At 42.3% G+C, this 14,887-nt stretch overlaps 1 pseudogene; it reads right to left on the bottom strand.

Annotated features, from left to right (window-relative positions):
* Positions 1-2,053: 2,053 nt before the first annotated feature.
* On the bottom strand, positions 2,054-4,248 carry LOC131353817 (uncharacterized; annotated as a pseudogene).
* Positions 4,249-14,887: the final 10,639 nt, after the last annotated feature.

Raw genomic sequence — 14,887 nt, 5'->3', positions numbered from 1 at the left:
GCATCCAACCACTTCACAGTCAGCAAACCTGAGCGACTTGCGAGGGTGGTAAGATGATAGCATCCAACACATCCCAGTACACCAAACACTCTATGACCATGAACCTTCCAGATCTGCTCCTTTGCCTAAGAAAACTATACATTAAAAGCTTGACTAAACAAATGTGTCTTCAGCCTAGACTTAAACATTGAGACTGTGTCTGAATTCCGAACACTAATCGGAAGGTTCCATAACTTTGGGGCTTTGAAAGAGAAAGCTCTGCCCCCTGCTGTAGCCTTTGCTACTTGAGGTACTACCAAGTAACCAGCACCCTTTGATCGGAGTAGGCGTGGCGGATCATAAAAGACTAAAAGTTCGCTCAGGTACTGTGGCGCGAGACCATTTAGTGCTTTATAGGTTAGTAACAGTATTTTATAATCAATGCGAAATTTGACTGGGAGCCAATGTAGTGTGGCTAAAATAGGAGTGATGTGCTCATATCTTCTGGTTCTAGTTAGGACTCTAGCTGCTGCATTCTGGACTAACTGGAGCTTGTTTCTGCTCCTACTGGAACATCCAGACAGTAAGACATTACAATAATCCAACCAAGAGGTAACAAAAGCATGAACTAATTTTTCTGCATCATGAAGCGACAACATATTTCTCATCTTAGCAATATTCCTAAGATGGAAGAAGGCTACCCGAGTGATATTATCTACATGAGCTTCGAATGAAAGACCAGAATCAATAATCACACCAAGATCTTTTATTGCTGGACAAGATGAAACCAAAAGACCATCCACCATTACTCTGTAATCAGAAAGCTCACTTCTAACTGCCTGTGGTCCTAGTACAAGCACCTCTGTCTTGCTGTCAGCCGTTTAGCTGAAACATATAGCCGTGTGTCATCTGCATTACAGTGGAAGCTAATACCATGTTTACGAATAATTGCACCAAGGGGTAACATATATAGGGAGAAAAGCAGTGGGCCTAAGACAGAACCTTGTGGAACACCGAACATAACCTTGGTATGCATGGAGAAGTCACCATCTAGATCTACAAACTGATATCGGTCAGTCAGATAAGACCTGAGCCAGGAGAGGGCTGTTCCTTTAACACCAACAACATGTTCTAGTCTATCAAGTAGAACAGTGTGGTCAATGGTGTCAAAAGCTGCACTAAGATCGAGTAACACCAGTAGGGAGACACAACCCTGATCAGAAGCCAGTAACAGGTCATTTACCACTTTAACCAGTGCTGTCTCTGTGCTGTGATGAGGCCTAAATCCTGACCGATACATTTCATAAATGTTATTTCTATGCAGGTATGAACATAACTGCTGTGCTACAGCCTTTTCTAGGATCTTGGAGATAAAGGGCAGGTTTGATATCGGTCTATAGTTAGACAGCTGACAGGGGTCGAGGTCCGGTTTTTTAATCAAGGGTTTGATAACTGCTAGCTTAAAAGATTTAGGCACATAGCCAGTGCTTAGAGAAGAATTAATTACTTTTAGAAGGGGTTCAGTAGCTACTGGTAATATCTGTTTAAGGAAAGATGTGGGTAAAGGATCTAGGATGCAGGTAGAAGATTTTGAAGAAGAAATTAGTGAAATTAGATCAGGCTCTTGAAGTGGAGTGAAGCACTCTAAGCTCTGATCAGAAATAGCTATATTATCTAAAGGATTATCTATCAAATAATATGGTTTTAAATTAATAGTCTGAATTTTTTGCCTGATATTGTCAATTTTTTCATTGAAAAAATTCATGAAATCATTGCTGCTAAATGTAGATGGTGTGCGCTTTTCTACAGTGGTTTTGCTCCTAGTTAGTTTTGCTACAGCGCTAAATAAAAATTTTGGATTGTTTTTGTTATCTTCGATTAGGGCAGAGAGATACGCTGATCTAGCAGCACTAAGAGAATTTTTGTATCTCAGAAGGCTTTCCTTCCACGCAATCTGGAATACTGCTAATTTAGTTTGACGCCATTTACGCTCTAGTTTCCTAGCTGATTGTTTTAAAGCTCGTGTTTGGTCATTGTACCAGGGTGCTAGTTTCTTGTCTTTTTTTCCTTTTAAGTGGAGCTACAGTGTCTAGGGTGTTCCGAAATAATGACTCCAACTAATCAGTCGCCTGGTCAAGTTCTGTAGGGTCGGAAGGTGAACCAATCATGAGTGATAATTCTGGGAGACTATCGGTAAATCTCTCTGCAGTAGCAGACGTAAATATATGCTTCATACGGTAATGCGGCAAGTTGCGCATCTCGTGACTAAGACGCATTCTAAATGAAACTAGATAATGATCTGAGATAGCTTCCGACTGTGGAAGAGTGCCTATGTTTTCTATATTTAATCCGAATGTAAAAATGAGATCCAGAGTGTGACCTCCATTATGAGTGGGTCCTATTACATTTTGATTAACACCTAATGAATCTAAGATGGACACAACTGCTGCTCTCAGAGGGTCTTCTGGCTTATCAAAGTGAATGTTGAAGTCTCCTACTATTAATGCTTTGTCTAAAGAAACAACAAGGTTTGAAGTAAAATCTGCAAATTCACTAAGGAATTCAGAGTATGGCCCTGGGGGTCTGTAAATAACAATTAGTGGAATTGACTCTGTGAACTTATTATTAGTACTTGCATACGTTAGGTTAGTATAAAGAACTTCGAATGTGTTGAATTGATGTCTGGCTTATTATCATGAATAACTGCGACACCTCCTCCCCTGCCTGTTAGACGCGGTTGGTGCATATAGCTATAGCCAGGTGGACAAGCTTCATTTAATGCTACGTACTCGTTTTGTTTAATCCATGTTTCTGTTAAACAAAGAACGCTGAACTCCTGATCAGTAATCAGTTCATTAATTATAAGTGTTTTAGTTGACAGAGATCTAATATTTAACAGTCCTAGCTTCAGATCAAAGGTGCTGGCTGTGCATTCACTATCATCTAGTTTTATTTTAATCAGGTTACTAAAACAAATTTTCTGATTGTTAAAACATTTTCGTTTGGGAATAGACACAGTCACAATGTTATGAACCCTGAGTGACGACTCTTTGCAGCTAGCAGACGGTCGGATTAACCTGCTTGTCTGCTCCCTGGCCCTGGCCCTGGATTGTCACCGATTAACTAGATCTGCTCTAAGACTATGTGCTATGCTGCAAGAAATGAATGAGAGCAGCACCCACCCGAGTGGGATGGACACCGTCCCGTCCTAACAGGCCAGCCTTGCCCTCAAAAGAGCTCCAATTGTCTATGAAGCCCACATTGTTTTCGGAGCACCACCTGGACATCCAGCAGTTCAGCGACCGTAACCTGCTGTAAGCTACATCGCCACGCCGCATTGGGATGGGGCCAGAGCATACTACGGCATCGGACATCGCCTTTGCTAATTTACACACCTCTACAACATTACTCTTAGTAACCTCAGACTGACGAAGGCGTATATCATTAGCTCCTACATGGAAAACTATCTTGGAGAACCTGTGCTTGCCTAGGACCCTAAGATTACCTGCAATGTCCGGTGCCCTGGCTCCCGGAATACACCTAACCTGTGCTGCTGGAGCCCCTAAAGGCCTAGCTAATTTCACATGCCTTAAAATTGAGTCTCCTATAACCAGATCTCTTTCAGGTTTCTCAGCGGGTTCTTCACTGAGGAGAGCAAACCTGTTGGTCATGTGAAGCGGAGAGGAGTGGTGCTCCCGTGGGCAAGCCTTAGCGTTAGCCTTGGCTGCGCGACTATGCTGCCGAGTCGTCACCCATTCGCCCCGCTGTGAGGGCTCTAATGCCGGATTGGGGGGTTACTAACTCCACCTAAGGCATCCAGACTTCCTCCTACAGACACTACACTACTGTCACCATCACTAACCCTCTCTAGAGTCTGGATGCGCACCTCTAAAGCTAATATCTTCTCCGTCAGAGAGCTAACTAGCGTACACTTATCACAGGTAAAATTAACACTAACGACGGAGGAAGAATTACTGAACATCCTGCAGCTCAAACACTGAACAAGCTGAAAGTTAGTCATAGTGAATGATCACGTACCTTTGAGTGAATCTATCCCCCGACTGCTGTGTAAAAACCGGGGGGGGGGAGGCTTCACCCAATAGAAAAACAAAAGAACAATTAACTGCGATATGCAAGTAAAGATTTAGCAAACGAAACCTGGCAGAGTAAGAAATTTAGGTAAAAGAGAAAAAGAAACAGACGATATAAACTTCGAATGAAAAACGCCAACACAGGCAAGAACTCGCGGTAAGCGAAAACTGAGCTCATCCTGAGATTCTTATTCACAATATACTCATACTGCAAATCCTTTTAAATATACGTAGAACTGTTTATATTATACAATTGTATACGTTTCATTATATATATCATATACACTGATCAGGCATAACCTTATGACCACCTGCTTAATATTGTGCTGGTCCTCCTTTGGCTGCCAAAACAGCCCTGACCTATCGAGGTATGGACTCCGCTAGATCCCTGAAGGTACGCTGTGGTATCTGGCACCAAGATGTTAGCAGCAGATCCTTTAAGTTGCAAGGTGGGGCCTCCATGGGTTGGACTTGTTTCTCCAGCACATCCCACAGATGCTCGATTGGATTGAGATCTGGGGAATTTGGAGGCCAAGTCAACACCTCAAACTCATTGTTGTGCTCATCAAACCATTCCTGAACCATTTGGGCTTTGTGGCACGGTGCATTATCCTGCTGAAAGAGACCACAGTCATCAGGGAATACCGTTTCTATGAAAGGGTGTACATGGTCTGCAACATGGATGGCAGGACCCAATGTTTCCCAGCAGAACATTGCCCAAAGCATGACACTGCCTTAAATCCTTACACGTGTCCATTTTTCCTGCTTCTAACACATCTCCTTTGAGGACACAATGTTCACTTGCTGCCTAATATATCTCACCCACTAACAGGTGCCATGATGAGGAGATCATCAATGTTCTTCACTTCACCTCTCACTGATCGGTGTATATATAAAATCATTGTTAAACATTAAAGACTATATTAATTTGATCATCCATGTATTAGTATTTTACTTGGCTGCAGATTTATTTAAACATTTTTTTTTTCATGAGCTTAGTTCAGCATGAATATGTAGCACTGAATAATCATTTTAAAAATCATATTTATTTTACAAGGGATTTGAAAGTGTTTTTCATTTCATTAGAATTTTGATATGATACTACTGTGCAATCAGGAGCTTCCACAAAGCATGGGGGAATTTGGATGGAAATTCCCACAAACAATGTAAATATATTGAAGCAAATGAAAGTGGAAGCCTCTAAATTAAATTAAATTAAATAAACTTAATTTTCTTCCTGAAGGCATTGGAGCAAGCCCTTATGTAATGAATTGCAACGTGACCATCGATACCCAGGATGTCTCGTTAGGGCGGGACGTGGCTGCAGCCATCCGGGAGTCCAGTCCAGGAGGAATCCCAGGAGTGCAGGTCATCGCTCTTCCACATGAAGGGACAGTGGAAATTGCCTGCAATGTCGAAAGTGTCCCTGGTTCAGTTGCTGGAGCAGAATCATGGCCAGCATTCAGAGTTGGGGATCAGACATTCTGCCACGCTCCAGCCTCACTCATCACCACGCGTGTAGCTGAACTGACCGGACGTCAGGGTGTGAGGACACGAGGGATGGCGCTGGTCGGGTTCACGCCGCTCGAGTGTAAGAGACTGGCGGAAACAGCGCTGTCTCAGGATATCGGTCACTTCTGGAAGGAGCTCCACGGAGTACGCATGTAGTCCTGGAGCTTCCGTACAGCCGAGATGAATGACAGGCATCTTCTTGGGAAAGAAACCGTGCTCTGTTATCTATAGTGGTGTACTTGTGATCAGAGTTGTCTTATTGACTTGTGTAACAAAAACAGCCAAATAAACTCTCCCAAATACCAAAACCAAATATTTCCCTCCTGTACTGAAAATACACATTTTACACTTACTTTTATGCATTACACACAACTGAAAATCAATGAATAGTAGCACACAGTCAGCTTACCTAAGATTCACAGCTTTTTAAATAAGATACTCTTTTCAGTATCATCAGATTTATCACTGGTAGCATAGAAACTGTGTAGAGTAAAACTGAGCTTAAGAACTGCACACAAGCTCAGGTTAATAAAGTTATTCGCAAAAGTTTGGATGCACTCTTGCATTTTTTGCAGAAAATATACCTGGATTTTTTTATTTATGCAGTTTCTCTACAAAACCTATAAATCTGTAATTGTATTAAACGCCGTTTCTGAGAACAGAAAGTGCAGAAATACAGAAATGAGTTGTTTATGTTTACGTCATTTTGGCACAGGTTTTACACCAGATGCAACCCTCCTATGTTTTTGGAGAGATAAAACCCTCAGATCTGGTTGCCCAGCCTGGGAATCGAACCCGTGTTGCATCGGAGGGAGACTGCCATTAAATAACATGTTCATTGTGTTTGTTTTTCTGGGTGTGGTACTTCCAGTGTAAGCTGTTAACACAACACACACAAACACACACATGATTTATTCCTGCAGCACAGAATCAGTGTGTACACAGCTTTGTGTGTAAGTGTGTGTGGCTGTAGGTACGTGCCATTATCTTTCTTTAATCATGTATTTGAGGATAGGGGAAGAGAACAGGACATTTCTGCTTTACACTGGAGGATGTGTGTTTGGACATGAGTTATTCTGACTTGTTTCATCTTAATAGTAATAATACATGATGGGGTTGATAAGGTATTAGTGGTAATTGCACTAAAGGGCAGTTTTGTGGACTGAATGTCACAATCTGCCATAACTGGGCAGTTCATTTCATCCCATGATGTAGTGAGTCCCCCAATCCAACGTCAGTTTAATACAAAACCAGAGAAAGGACAAAGCAGACATTTGTTCATTTCTAGTTTTATTTCTAATTAAATAAACCTAAGTGTCAGAATCAAACCATCACCTCTCTCTCAGTCACTTTTGGTAGGTTTTTTTTGGCTGAAGGGGGTCCCTCCTCCCTTTCACACAAAAAAAAAGGCAGCCAGCGGCTTCCGCCTGCACGTTTACAACAGCAGTTAAACCATTCCTGAATTCCTTTGACAGCAATTCACTAGAAACTAAGTGAAGAAAGTGCATCGAGTGTTCAAGTAAGAGTGGATGGTTGAAACACCACATGATGAGGGCACGTGTTGAGACCGGCACTAAAGAAGACGTGAAGGAGGAGGTGGAGATCTTAAAACATGATCAACTGTTCTCCAGAAACTCTAACAGTCCTAGGTGAAAGAGGACAAAGTCAATACTCAGCTGATTGCACTGTTATATTAGACTCTGCAGTGTCTTGATTGGCAGTTATTTAAGGGAAACGTAACAAAAACACAATTTAAACACATTCTAGCTTCGTCATTCATGCTTCATCTCTTAGAAGCACGTCGAGGGTCCCTGCCGTCGCTGATGGTGACTGACGGTTTAGGAGGTGCAGGCTGTCCTACAGTGACCGGCGGTGGGCCGTTTCCGGGAACGCAGCCATTTGGATTTCAGATACTGTACATATATATATATATATATATATATAATCTTCTTCTTCTTTCGGCTTTTCCCTTCAGGGGTGGCCACAGCGAATCATCTCTCTCCACCTATCTCTATCTTCTGCATCCTCAACACTTGCAACCACCAGTGGCGGACCATGCATTTCACACCTAGGCCTTCGCTGGTGTCCTTCCTGAATTAATCCACCTCTATACCATCATTATGACGCCACTAGATACTAATCAACCGTTATATAGCAAAGTAAAAAAGGAATTAGTCTACAGTATTTATAGTCTATTATAGAATAGTCAATTTTATTACGGTTACTTTTCTCAAAAAAGACATTCTTGATGCCATATGCAGCAAACTGAAATCTCCGGAGGACGCAGCATCCAAAATGAGACGCAGTGAATATAGAAACACTGTATAACAGTGCGTTGTGTCACAGGCTCTTGTAACGAACATGAATAAAATTACATTACATATAGCAAAAAACCAAATTAACACAATTCAGTCTCACAAGTTTCCTTTCACTGCAGTAAAAAACAAACAAACAAAAACCCCACGGTCCATCCCGGGGATCTGGAATGAAGGCAAACATAAATGGTTCTTTAAAAAGCTTACCAACTATTTTGAAGAATCTAAAGGATTTTCTTGAAAAGTCCACCTTGATAATGCATTTGTAAGGATGTCCACGAGCAAATCGATTTCTTCTCCTCTGTCAGCCATTGCGAGTTAACATATACAGTATATATTTTATTTAGTTTGTGCAGTTATCCAATCAGAGGACGGGAAATTGTCAACGTAAACGTATGCCTGCTAGATGGCCCCAGTGATGCCAACTCGAAATCTGATTGGTTAATGGAACCTCATTTCATTGCCATTTATTTTAAGCTACGGGTGCCTGCACTTTTAATTCTGAAGGCCTTACGGCCGGGCAACGGCCACTAGCTGAAATATGATTGGATAAATAATCTTATCATAAATATACACTACTGGAAGCAGCGCAACCGAGAGAAAAGCTATGAAATGTAGAGAATAGACTATCGGGAAAAATTTAATAGACATTCATTGAAAATTATATTAAAATGCAAGTCAGTGATTCAGATCACTGCTGTTTAGGCCAGCAGAGAAGGCCTCGCTGGCCCTGACGGTCCGCCACCGGCACAAACTAGCTTCATATCCGCATTTATTACTTCCATATACCTCCTCGTTGGCCTTCCCCTTTGCCTCCTTCCTGGCAGCTCCATGTCCAACATTCTCCTACCGATATACTCACTCTCCCTCCTCTGAACATGTCCAAACCATCTTAATCTGGCCTCCCTAACTTTGTCCCCCAAACGTCCAACATGAGCTGTCCCTCTGATCCTAATGCTGTCCAACCTTCTCACTCCCAAAGAGAACCTCAACATCTTCAGCTCTGCTACCTCCAGCTCTGACTCCTGTCTCTTCCTCGGTGACACTGCCTCTAAACCATACAGCATGGCCGGTCTCACCACTGTCTTGTACACCTTCCCCTTGATTCTTGCTGAAATTTTTCTATCACACAGAACTCCCGACACCTTTCTCCACCCATTCCAACCTGCCTGAACTGGCTTCTTTACCTCTTTCCCACACTCTCCATTACTCTGGACTGTTGACCCCAAGTACTTAAACTCCTGTACCTTCTTCACCTCTTCACCCTGTAATCTTGCTGTTCCACTTCCCTCTCTTTCATTCACACACATGTACTCAGTCTTACTACAACTGACTTTCATTCCCCTTCTCTCCAGCGCAAACCTCCACCTCTCCAGGTTTTCCTCCACCTGTTCCCTGCTCTCACTACAGATCACAATGTATGTTGTTTATTATTATTAAACCATATTCAATATAGGGCATGAAGTCTAGACATGTTTCAAAGGTCATAGATATTTTTCTTGTTCATGTCTATTAAACATATGAAAAAAAGAACATAGAAAACAATTACTTCTTTCTTTGCACAGAGCTATTTACTTACACAAGCCTGTTAACCTTTTCTGATCACTTCTTCTAAACATGCAAAGTGTACATTCATTACTGAAACCACCTTAAATATAAAGCATAAAAAACATAGACATGTTTTTCAAATAACTTGTTCATGACTATTAAACACATGAAGAAAAGAACATAACCCAGGTTCACATTACATCCCCGCTGAGAAGAATCTAGTGTTGTCTGCCTTTGGCGAGGGCAGGAGAGCTCTCTGTATCACATGTATGCTTCGCCATCATGTGATATTTTAAACTCGACGTGCTGCGGTGATAACTTAATTCACATCCACAATAAATGCAGACTTTTGTCTTGTCGACAGAACCATCAGACATCCTTTTATATATAAAGAAGAAGTTTTTCTTTCTCAATTTCAATTTCTATATATATAGACACAGTATCTCACAAAAGTGAGTACACCCCTCACATTTTTGTAAATATTTTATTATATCTTTTCATGTGACAACACTGAAGAAATGACACTCTGCTACAATGTAAAGTAGTGAGTGTACAGCCTGTATAACAGTGTGAATTCGCTGTCCCCTCAAAATAACTCAACACACTGCCATTAATGTCTAAGCCATTGTCAACAAAAGTGCGTACACCCCTAAGTGGAAATGTCCAAACTGGGCCCAATTAGCCATTTACCCTCCCCTGTGTCATGTGACTTGTTCGTGTTACAAGGTCTCAGGTGTGAATGAGGAGCAGGTGTGTTAAATTTGGTGTTATGGCTCTCACACTCTCTCATACTGGTCACTGGAAGTTCAACATGGCACCTCATGGCAAAGAACTCTCTGAGGATCTGAAAAAAAGAATTGTTGCTCTACACAAAAATGGCCTAGGCTATAAGAAGATTGCCAAGTCCCTGAAACTGAGCTGCAGCACAGTGGGCAAGACCATACGGTGGTTTTACAGGACAGGTTCCACTCAGAACAGGCCTCGGGATGCAACAATACAGTTAACCCACGGTTCAATACGTACTGCGATTTTACCCACGGTTGTCGGTTCGGCTCTTTTTTCCCCAATCCACTATGTAATGAACAGTCACGGTGAGATAACGCTCTGTTGCCCCTGACGTCCAAATATCTGTTATTAGAGCAAGGCTTTGCGCATTAGCCAATTCCTTTTCAATTGTTTTGCGTGTTTTTCCGTAGAGGTCGGGAAAAAAGGACACGTCAGTAGTGTGTAACGCGGATCAAGCACTTTTATAAGTTGCCAAAAGCCCACATCACCGATCACAGAAAACGGCTGCAAATCTTTAGCAATTATTATATTATAAATTAAATTATTTTTTGTGACTCTCGGAACCAGTTGTGTATGAATGCTGGAAGGAATCAGATAGGGGACTGTTGCTTTTTGGATGCCTGTGTTAACTGCTCTGCCATCCTGCTTCCACACAGTGATAACTCTGGGTGATGGAGCTAAATATTCCTAAATATTTGTCTCGCTTCAGCGCTCTCCAGGGTTAGAGTGAAATCTGACACCAGCATCGCGAGCATGTTTAAGCACCCCTAACTTTAGCGCTCACTGATTGGATATTTACTTGCGGGGAGGCGTGTCTGTCTCAGCGCGTAGACATACAGTACAGGCAAACACAAACAGGCGGTTCAGAGAGTAAAAAAATGCATGGTTATTATTATTTTAAGGAAAAACCGAAAAAACACGGTTCACATATTATATCGAGTATTGTGGCATCCCTACTCGCCACGGTCGACCAAAGAAGTTGAGTGCACGTGCTCAGCGTCATATCCGGAGGTTGTCTTTGGGAAATAGACGTATGAGCGCTGCCAGCATTGCTGCAGAGGTTGAAGGGGTGGGGGGTCAGCCTGTCAGTGCTCAGACCATACGCTGCACACTGCATCAAATTGGTCTGCATGGCTGTCGTCCCAGAAGGAAGCCTCTACTAAAGATGATGCACAAGAAACCCCGCATACAGTTGCTGAAGACAAGCAGACTAAGGACATGGATTACTGGAACCATGTCCTGTGGTCCGATGAGACCAAGATAAACTTATTTGGTTCAGATGGCTCAAGCGTGTGTGGCGGCAACCAGGTGAGGAGTACAAAGACAAGTGTGCCTTGCATACAGTCAAGCATGGTGGTGGGAGTGTCATGGTCTGGGCCTGCATGAGTGCTGCCAGCACTGGGGAGCTACAGTTCACTGAGGGAACCATGAATACTAACATGTACTGTGACATACTGAAGCAGAGCATGATCCCTTCCCTTCGGAGACTGGGCTGCAGGGCAGTATTCCAACATGATAACGACCCCAAACACACCTCCAAGATGACCACTGCCTTGCTAAAGAAGCTGAGGGTAAAGGTGATGGACTGGCCAAGGATGTCTCCAGACCTAAGCCCTACTGAGCATCTGTGGGGCATCCTCAAATGGAAGGTGGGGAAGCGCAAGGTCTCTAACATCCACCAGCTCTGTCATGTCATCATGGAGGAGTGGAAGAGGACTCCAGTGGCAACTTTGAGTGGAGCTCTGGTGAACTCCATGCCCAAGAGGATTAAGGCAGTGCTGGAAAATAATGGTGGACACACAACATATTGACACTTTGGGCCCAATTTTCCACTTAGGGGTGTACGCACTTTTGTTGACAATGGCTTAGACATTAATGGCAGTGTGTTGAGTTATTTTGAGGGGACAGCGAATTGACACTGTTATATAGGCTGTACACTCACTACTTTACAGTGTAGCAGAGTGTCATTTCTTCAGTGTTGTCACATGAAAAGATATAATAAAATATTTACAAAAATGTGAGGGGTGTACTCACTTTTGTGAGATGAAGGGGCCATTACCGGCCACACACACTCACCAGCCAAGTTATTACCCAAAACGACCTCCACTCCCTCCACCGGCAAGGAAGGGCGCACTCCCATAGTCACTTCCCCTTTAACTAACTGGGACTGTAAAATAAACTTGTGCAAAGGAACAGACAATGTTTGGAGTGTAATCCCTCGAATTAAAATGTTCTTACCGACATATGAGCTGGATGAAAACGGACGTATGGAATCCAAAATGAAGGACTCTGTTGACCGAGTATCTCTCAACACCCTCACCGGTACACACTCACGTCCCTCTAAAAGAGAAACAAACCCTTCCGAAATAAATGGTGCATACCAGGGGCGTATCTAGGATTTGAAAACATAAATGGTGCATACCCTTTGTTGTGTTAAATTTCAGAACAATTCCTTTTAATAACGGACAGGTTTTCCGTACAGCGTACAGAAGGCACACGCGGAGAGCAACTCGTTAAAAGCACAGGCGCACAATTTTTATTCTTACCACGTCCCTGTTTGCTTTTAAGTACAGGACAGTCCTTCTTCCAGTGTCCGACTTCCAGACAATAACGACACATAGAATCAGATATCACCTTCTGAGAAGGTGAACCTCGATCACTCCGCTGCAGCTGTCGAAAGTGAAGATTTCCATTACCACGATTCCCATAACTAAATAGGTTTTTGTGAGTCACAACGAAATCATCCGCTAATGATGCAGCTTCAATGGCCGTACGAGGTTTATTTTCATTAATATACACTGCAATTTGATCGGGAACGATGTTCAACTGTTCAATAATCATCAGTTCACGTAACTCACTGAATGACTGTACGTTAGATGTTGTACACCAGCGATCAAAAATGATTACTTAACTCTCTTGTGACTTCCACGTGTGTTTGTCTCTCACTTTTCCTCCAAGTACGAAAACGTTGGCGATAAGCTTCTGGAAGCAGCTCCAAGGCTTTTAACACAGCAGATTTTACACCATCATACCTTTCTTTCCTCTACTGAAAGAGCAGTATACGCCTCCTGAGCTTTCCCCACTAACACGGATTGGAGCAGAACTGTACGGTCGGTCTCAGGCCATCCCCGTTCATCAGCTATGCTCTCAAATAACGAGAAAAAGACGTCCGGATCCCTCTCATTAAACACAGGCAACAAGTTCAGATGATTAATGATATCAAACGAACAGTCCGCGCGATCAATAGATGACCTGCCCTCACCTCGAAGTTTCAAAGTCTCCAACTTTAGCTGAAACTCTTGATTTTGCCGGTCCGCAGCTCATTTATGCTCGTGTTTCATTTTTCCAAACTCCATCTCACTCCGCTTCATCAAATCATCTCATTTACGTTTTTCTATTTCCAGTTCACGATCACGCATCTCCTTTTCGTGCAACTGCTGCATTTTAACAAGCTCTTTCTGCTGCTCAAACGATAAACCAACAAATGAAACTGATTTTTGAGCTGCAGGATCAACCCCAATTGTTACTTGTTTTTGCGAAATAGGTAAAAAAGAAAAAAAAAGCTGAAGATCGCTCAATTTATTTCTTATTAGTTCCCTGACCTCGTCTTTTCTCAATCGCCTATCAACGCCACTTAATTCATACCGTTCTACAATTTCCCAGTCCTAACAAAGCCGCCTTTTAATCTCTCCCAACAAATGAAGAAAGTTAAGAAGATTAGGAAAACGAATAAGTTTAACAGTTTAACATCAACCAAATCAAACCAATTGAAACTGGACGAGCCCCCATATGTTACACCGGGCTCAACGATGCAACATTAAAGGAGATGACACGGCGGAATAACTTCATTTTTATGTAATAACTTAATGACATCATATTTATTATGAGACAAATTAAGCAAAACATAATCAGGACATCAGTAGGTAACTTAAATCAAAATGCAAAGGAATACAAAACAAACATAACGCCACAAAATTGGAGCGCAGCTCTGGCAAACTGCCCAAGAAACAGCGGCGCAGCTCTCGACGAACCTGATTGGTTGAGTCAGCGCCATGACAACGGTTATTTTTCAAACTGAACAAAAACACACTTGCGTTGACCCGAGAGCATCATTTGATTTTGGCAAGTACTGAATTTCTTAAAGAAATCCAAAAACTGCTACAGAGGATGATGGACTTTGTGTGGGATATGGACTACCGATCACACGACACAGCTGAAATGCCCGTTTTCACGGAGCCACAAGCTGAGATGTGGGACTTGGACTCAGAGGCAGATGACACACCGATGCCTGAAAAGTTCACAACCTACCAAGAAATCCAATCGGAGGACTGGGATGTGGACGATGAGGTAATTAACTAGTTTCTTTTGATGTCTCATTATTTCTCATAATAAATAAGCCAGAAAATCTTCACATGTATATGGATATGATGTGTTTATCCAACTTTCAGGTCCAAGAGGTGCCCACTATACACGCTTCTTGTATGGAATTCCTCACTGATCCAAAGGGTATGTAACACAAATATTTACAGAAATATTTCAAAATGCAACATTTTCAATTGGTCAAAAACCAGAAAATGATGGAAACTCTGGGATGTTAATGATGTGGTCAATTCTTTTGACCGCAGTGTATATCTGAGGTAGATACGAAAGCTGTTT

The sequence above is a fragment of the Hemibagrus wyckioides genome, linkage group LG06 (genome assembly GCF_019097595.1).
Source record: "Hemibagrus wyckioides isolate EC202008001 linkage group LG06, SWU_Hwy_1.0, whole genome shotgun sequence".
NCBI classification, from domain to species: domain Eukaryota; kingdom Metazoa; phylum Chordata; class Actinopteri; order Siluriformes; family Bagridae; genus Hemibagrus; species Hemibagrus wyckioides.
The sequence above is the reverse complement of the archived record's forward strand: the minus strand, read 5'-3'. Positions and strand labels throughout refer to the sequence as shown.